This window comes from Equus asinus, chromosome 26, assembly GCF_041296235.1.
Source record: "Equus asinus isolate D_3611 breed Donkey chromosome 26, EquAss-T2T_v2, whole genome shotgun sequence".
Classification (NCBI taxonomy): Eukaryota; Metazoa; Chordata; class Mammalia; order Perissodactyla; family Equidae; genus Equus; species Equus asinus.
Genome location: NC_091815.1, coordinates 22780748 through 22787458, shown reverse-complemented (window position 1 = coordinate 22787458; position 6711 = coordinate 22780748).

The window sequence follows — 6711 nt, the reverse complement described above, 5'->3', positions numbered from 1 at the left end:
ATCTGTTGCAAATCATCTTTTTTTTCTTCTTTTCTTTCTCCCTGAAGCCCCCCCCAGTACATAGTTGTATATTCTAGTTGTAGGTCCTTCTGGTTTGTGCTATGTGGGACACCACCTCAGTGTGACCTGATGAGTGGTGCCATGTCCATGCCCAGGATCCAAACTGGCAGAACCCTGGGCTGCCAAAGCGGAGCACACGAACTTAACCACTCGGCCATAGGGCCACCCCCAATCAGTTAACAATTTGGTGACTATCTTTCCATGTGTCAGTGTTTGAAAATGACTGTATTTTTACCTTGGGGGTTTTATAACCTACTCATTATGTATTTTTCCCCATCATTTTTTTCTCCCCCCAGCTTTATTGAGGTAGATTGACAAAATTGTGTGTATTTAAGGTGCACAACGTGATGTTTTGATATATTTATACATTGTGAAATGATTACCACAATCAAGCTAATTAACATATCCATCATCTCACATAGTAACCATTTTTTGGCATGTATGGTGAGAACACTTGAGATCTACTCTCTTGCAAATTTCAAGTATACAGTACATTATTAGTAACTGTAGTTACCATGCTGTATATTAGGTCTTCAGAACTTATAACTGAAATTTATACCCTTTGATAAATATCTCCCCTTTCCCTCATCGCCCAGCCTCTGGTAACCACCATTCTCTCTGTTACTGTGAGTTCAACTTTTTTCAGAGTTGACATATAAGTCAAGTCATATGATATCTGTCTGTCTGTGTCTGGCTTATTTCTCTCAGCTTAATGTCCTCAAGGTTCATCCATGTTGTAAATGGCAGGATTTTCTTCTTTGTTAAAGGTGAATAATACTCCATTGTATATATACCCGTATTTTCTTTATCCATCTGTCTGCAGGCACTAAGGTTGTTTCCATATCTTCGCTACTATGAATAATGCTGCAGTGAACAGAGGAGTGTAGATATCTGTTCGAGATCCTTATTTTATTTCCTCTGGATATATACCCAGAAATGGGATTGCTGGGTCATTTGGCAGTTCTGTGTTTAATTTTTTGAGGAACCTGCATACTGTTTTCCATAATGGATGTACTAACTTACAGTCCTACCAAAAGTGTACAAGGGTTTCCTTTTCTCCACATCCTTGCCACACTTATCTTTTGACTTTTGGATAATAGTCATCCTAACAGGTGTGAAGTGATACCTCTATGAACTTGTTGTAGTTTTGATTTGTATTTCCCTTATAATTAGTGATGCTGAATGAACATCTTTTCACATATGTGCTGGCCATTTGTCTTCTTTTGAGAAAAGTCTTTTGAGGTTCTTTGCCCATTTTTAAATTGTTTTTTTGCTATTGAGTTGTATTAGTTCCTTGTATATTTTGGATATTAACCCCTTATCAGATACATAAATCATATTTTTTTTTTTTTAAAGATTTTATTTTTTCCTTTTTCTCCCCAAAGCCCCCCGGTACATAGTTGTGTATTCTTCGTTGTGGGTTCTTCTAGTTGTGGCACGTGGGACGCTGCCTCAGCGTGGTCTGATGAGCAGTGCCATGTCCGCGCCCAGGATTCGAACTAACGAAACACTGGGCCGCCTGCTGCGGAGTGCGCGAACTTAACCACTCGGCCACGGGGCCAGCCCCCATAAATCATATTTTTTTTTTAAAGATTGGCACCTGAGCTAGCAACTGTTGTCAATATTTTTTTTTTTTTTTGCTTTTTCCCCCCAAATCCCCCCAGTACGTAGTTGTATATTTTAGTTGTGGCATGTGGGACGCCCCCTCAACATGGCCTGATGAGCGGTGCCATGTCCGCGCCCAGGATCCGAACCGTGGAAACCCTGGGCCGCCAAAGCGGAGCATGCGAACTTAGCCACTCGGCCACGGGGCCGGCGCCAATATTTTTAGTATCTCATAAGGGGTTAATATTGCCTCCCATTCCGAATATTTTCTCCCATTCCATAGTTTGCCTTTTTGTTTTGTTGATGGATTCCTTTACTGTGCAGAAGCTTTTTAGTTTGATGTAGTCCCACTTGTTTGTTTTTGCTTTTGATGCTTGTGCTTTTCGTGTTAAATCCAAAAAGTCATTGCCAAGATCAATCTCATGGAGCTTTTGGCCTATGTTTTCTTGCAAGAGTTTTATGGTTTCAGGTCTTACGTTTAAGTTTTTAATACATTTTGTATTAATTTTGTGTGTGGTGTAAGATAAGGGTCCAATTTCATTCTTTTGCATGTGGATATCCAGTTTTCCCACACCATTTGTTGAATAGACTACCTTTTCTCCATTGTGTATTTTGGGTGCCTTTGTCAAAAATTAGTTGATCATACATGCAGAAATAAATCCATCATCATTGTTAATGTTTACAGAGCACCATTGTGTATGCACCATGATTTATTAATTCCCTGTTTCCAATCTAAATGCCTAGCATTTTCATGGGCTAATTACTATCGTTTCAGAACTCAGTTTTCTCAGCTGTTAAAGGGAGATAATTTTACCTTTGTCATAGAACTGTTACATGAATTTATGATACCACATATTAAATGCCTAGCAGTACTTAATGCTGGCTATTCTTATATAAAATGCACAGGGGGAAGGAGAAAGGAAACTGGAGAAGGGAAATGGTGTGAGGTTATTACAGTAGAAATGGGGTATAGACTGAAATATACTTATAGGTATGTAGCATTCGGGAACAAAGGTACACAGTAACTCCGGGTTAAAAGATGTATGCCTACATTAATTTAGTCCTTATGGTTATAATCAGTATACAGAATTTTTGTTTTGGTAGTTTACATTTTTTAAATTATATTTTCATTATTTACAAATCAAATGGAAACACAAGCAATGAAAAATATGAAAGAAATTGTCTTTGTCAGAACTTGAGAGAGGCCCCAGACCTACATACGTGCATGATTGAGAGTATCAACAGGAAATAGGATGGCAGAATGGAGGGGAGCACTTGTCTACCACACTCCAACCGAGTGGAGAGAAAGTTAGTAAAAGCAGTAGATAGGAGATATTGCCCTCCTCTGCTCCCCTCTTACCTCCACCCCTTAGACTGAGATGTATAGATGTACAGCGCTATAGCTCAGGGCCTTCCAGTAGTTAAGGAAATAAGTACTGAACTTAAATACTTTGGTCATAGGTCCCTAGGATCTGCAATATCACTGTGCTGCCTAAATGCTATGCGCATAAACAGCTCTGAGGTGGGCTGTACTCACCAGGCAGCCAGGTATTGAACAGGAATATGCTCCATAGATTTTAGACTGACAAGTGGATACAAACAAGAGACTTTCCAAATTTAAACTTCCCAGTTTCTGAGGCAATTCTCTCTTCATCTACCTCTGTCTCTACTGAATGAGAAATATATTGGATCAGTAATTGTCAGAAAATAGTTAAAATAACTCTAAGCTCTTGGCTTTTGTCTGGGGTCTCTGAAATCTCTGATGGCTTTCTTAGCTATACTGAACTACCTGGATCAGCACTGCCCCATAGATAATGAGCCATATACTTTAACTTCAGATTTTCTGGTTGCCACATTAAAAAAGTAAAAAGAAGTTGAATTTAACTTTTAAATATTTCATTTAACAAACTATATCTAAAATATTATTTCAACATGTAATCAATATAGAAAGTACTGAGACATTTTACATTTTTAAATTCAAGCTAACCACCTTTCAAAGTGCTCAGTAACCACACGTGGCCAGTAGGTACCACATTGGACAGGTGGAACCTTTAACAAAAGGAACAGGCTGATGGAGAAAAAATGCTAAATATATGAGAACACTCCAGGGATATAAAAGATGGAGGCCAATCAGAACAAGTGACACCCAATGAAACAATTCAAAGAAAAAAGGAAAGAATTTTTCTAAAAATTCTAATTGTATTCTCAGTGCAGTAAAAAGGGAGAGTGCTGGAAATTTAAAAAAATCAAAGATATGACTCAAAGGAAAAAGAAACAGAAAATGAGCAGAATGGATATTGTAGACATTTTGAATATCTACCTGAAAATCAAATGGCAGGAGTACCAACAACCTCATTTGAAGAAGTAAAATGTCCGATACTGTCAGGAAGGGAAGGGAGCTCAACCTCACCAATGAGTGCAGGATCCTGTGTCTGTCTGTCTGTCACTCACTGTTTCTCTGGGTGCCTTGCTGTTGTGTAGGAAACCAGTGAAAGAACTAAAAGCAGGAACAGGTAAAAGAGGTTGTCTCACAGAGGCAAGAGTGTAAATAAAATCCCTTTGAAGAGTAATTTGGCAATCTTCAAAAATATGAAATGCAAATACTGCAATCCATGTCCATATGTGCGTATATCTTGTATGTTATAAATAAACATAAGGGAAAATTCACCCTTAGCAGTGAAAATTAAATATAAATTGATATAAAAGGCACACGAAGAAAGAAAACTGGATAGATAACCAAGTATAATATGATTAAAATAGTATTTTTAAAAATAAAGGTTTTCATAATTCTTCATTTCTCCAAGAGGAAACTTCTGGTCATTCCTGCTTACACTCTGACTTCTGTTCTTGTCATTCTACTGAAATATTTGTCACCAAGGACCATTTTTCTTTTTGTAATTCCAAAGGTCTAGGCTCTCCCTTTCTAAGTCTGGTTCTCTTCTAAGTCTCTTGCATGTGCCATTTTCGTCTTTCTTCTTGACAGCTAAAACCATATTGTCTTAGTTCTTGTATTTCCTTAGAAACCCTTAGCTCTTCTCTCTCAGTGTTCTCTCTTCATAACTGATTTCATGACCTCCCAAGATGTCAGCCACCACTTCTGTGTGGTCGACGCCACAATCATAGCTGTTGTCCCAAGGGTCTTCTGATATTCAGTCTCACTGATCTACTTGGATTTTTCACCTAAATCTCAAACCTTAAACGTTCCAAGACAATTGCATCATATATATATATATTTTATGAAACCAACTCTTCTGATTTGTCTTGATATGTAAATACCACAGTTTCCGTCCAACTCAATCAAACTTAAAACTAAAATTTCGAATATTCTCTAGACTCTCATCTGTAGTATCCTTTTGAAAATTTATTGTGGAAATTTATGTGAATACTAAATTATTATGTGGGCATAAATTATTTATGTGGGCATATTATTATTCTCCATTACTTTAGGTGTTATTTGAAGTTTTTGATCAAGTTAATGTTCTCCATAAAGGTCAAGCACATTTTTGCTGGGTTTATTCCTAGGCACCTTATTTCTTGTTTTGTTGTTTCTTTTGTAAATTATGTTTTTTGAGGTACATTTTCTTCTTTCTTGCTGATACATAAAAATACAATGGGTTTTTGTTTAGTATTATAGCCCATACCTCCCATCTATAATTTTCTATAGGTTTAGATTCTCTTGGGTTTTCTGTATCCTCTCTGAATAAGGACAAGTTCTTTCTTAGTCTTTTTATTGTGTCTTCTGGCCTTCCCTTCCCTCTCTGCCCTCCTCTCTCTCCCTCTCCCTCCCCACCTTCCTTCCCTTCTTTTTATACATCCATTTTATTTGCCTTCTAGAACCTCAGTATAACGGTGAATTGAAGTAGTAGTGCTAATTATCCTTGTCTTGTTTCTAATTTTTAAGGAAAGATAATTCTGATATGTTACCTTTTAGTATGATGATTATTGTAGGTTTTTAAGGTAGATACTCTTTTGTCAGATTAAGGAATTTACCCTCTTTTTATGGTTTTCTTTGTTACAAAACAAGAACAGTTTTGAATTTTAATGATTTTTTTCTGAGACTCTTGAGATGATCATATAATTTTTATTCTTTAAGGAATTAATGTGGTAAATTTTGTCAGTAGATTTTCTAACGTTAAGCTAGCCTTACCTTCCTGGCATAAACCAACTTGGTCATGATGTGGATGTATGCGTGTATAAAAACTGTATTTAATTTCTAATATTTGATTATTATTTTTAAACAATCATATTTAAGATTGATAGCTAATTTTTCTTTCCTTTTCTATTTGTGTCTGTTGTTGCCTCTATGGTGGTATTGGCTTTGTATAATGAGTTGATGCTCATTTTCTCCTATTCTCTGGAAGAACTGGTTCACAAATGGAATATTTGTTTTTTGAAAGTTTGGGGAAACTTGCTGGTAAAACTGTCTGGCCTGATGTTTATTTTTGGAGTTAAGTTTTAAAGTAGTTATTCAGATTCTTTATTGTTTATTTAAATGTTCTATCTTTCTGTAGCTTTGGTAAGTTGTTTTTCTGAAACAAAATCTTTATTACAACGTTTTCCCACTTATTAGTGTGGAGTTTTCCATAATAGTCTCTTATTCTGTCTATCTCCACTGTATCTCTGTTGTGTCCCTACTTTCACTTCTAATATTTGTACCTTCCTTTTCCTTTTAAAAATCAATCTTGTCAGCAGATCTTATGTTTCATTAGTCTTAATGAACCCGCTTTTGTCTCTATTGGTCCGTTTTTTTAGTTATGCTTTCTAGTTCATTAATTTCCACATTTACTTCCTTTCTTCTATTTTGTGTAGTTTTGTGCACAGACACATGCACTGAGGTCAGCAGCCTGCACACGCCTCCCATTGCTGTCCAAACTAATCCTTTCCTTGAGTTTGCGTTGAGCCGCCTCCTACTTCAGCTTCCATTCCATCTGGTGATGGAATACCCTTGAGGTCCTGCCTTCCGTGATGTTATTATACTGCGACGGCAGATAGGCTAAGCTGCCCTTGACCGCTTTAATCTAATTTCCTATTTATTCAGTCTCTTAA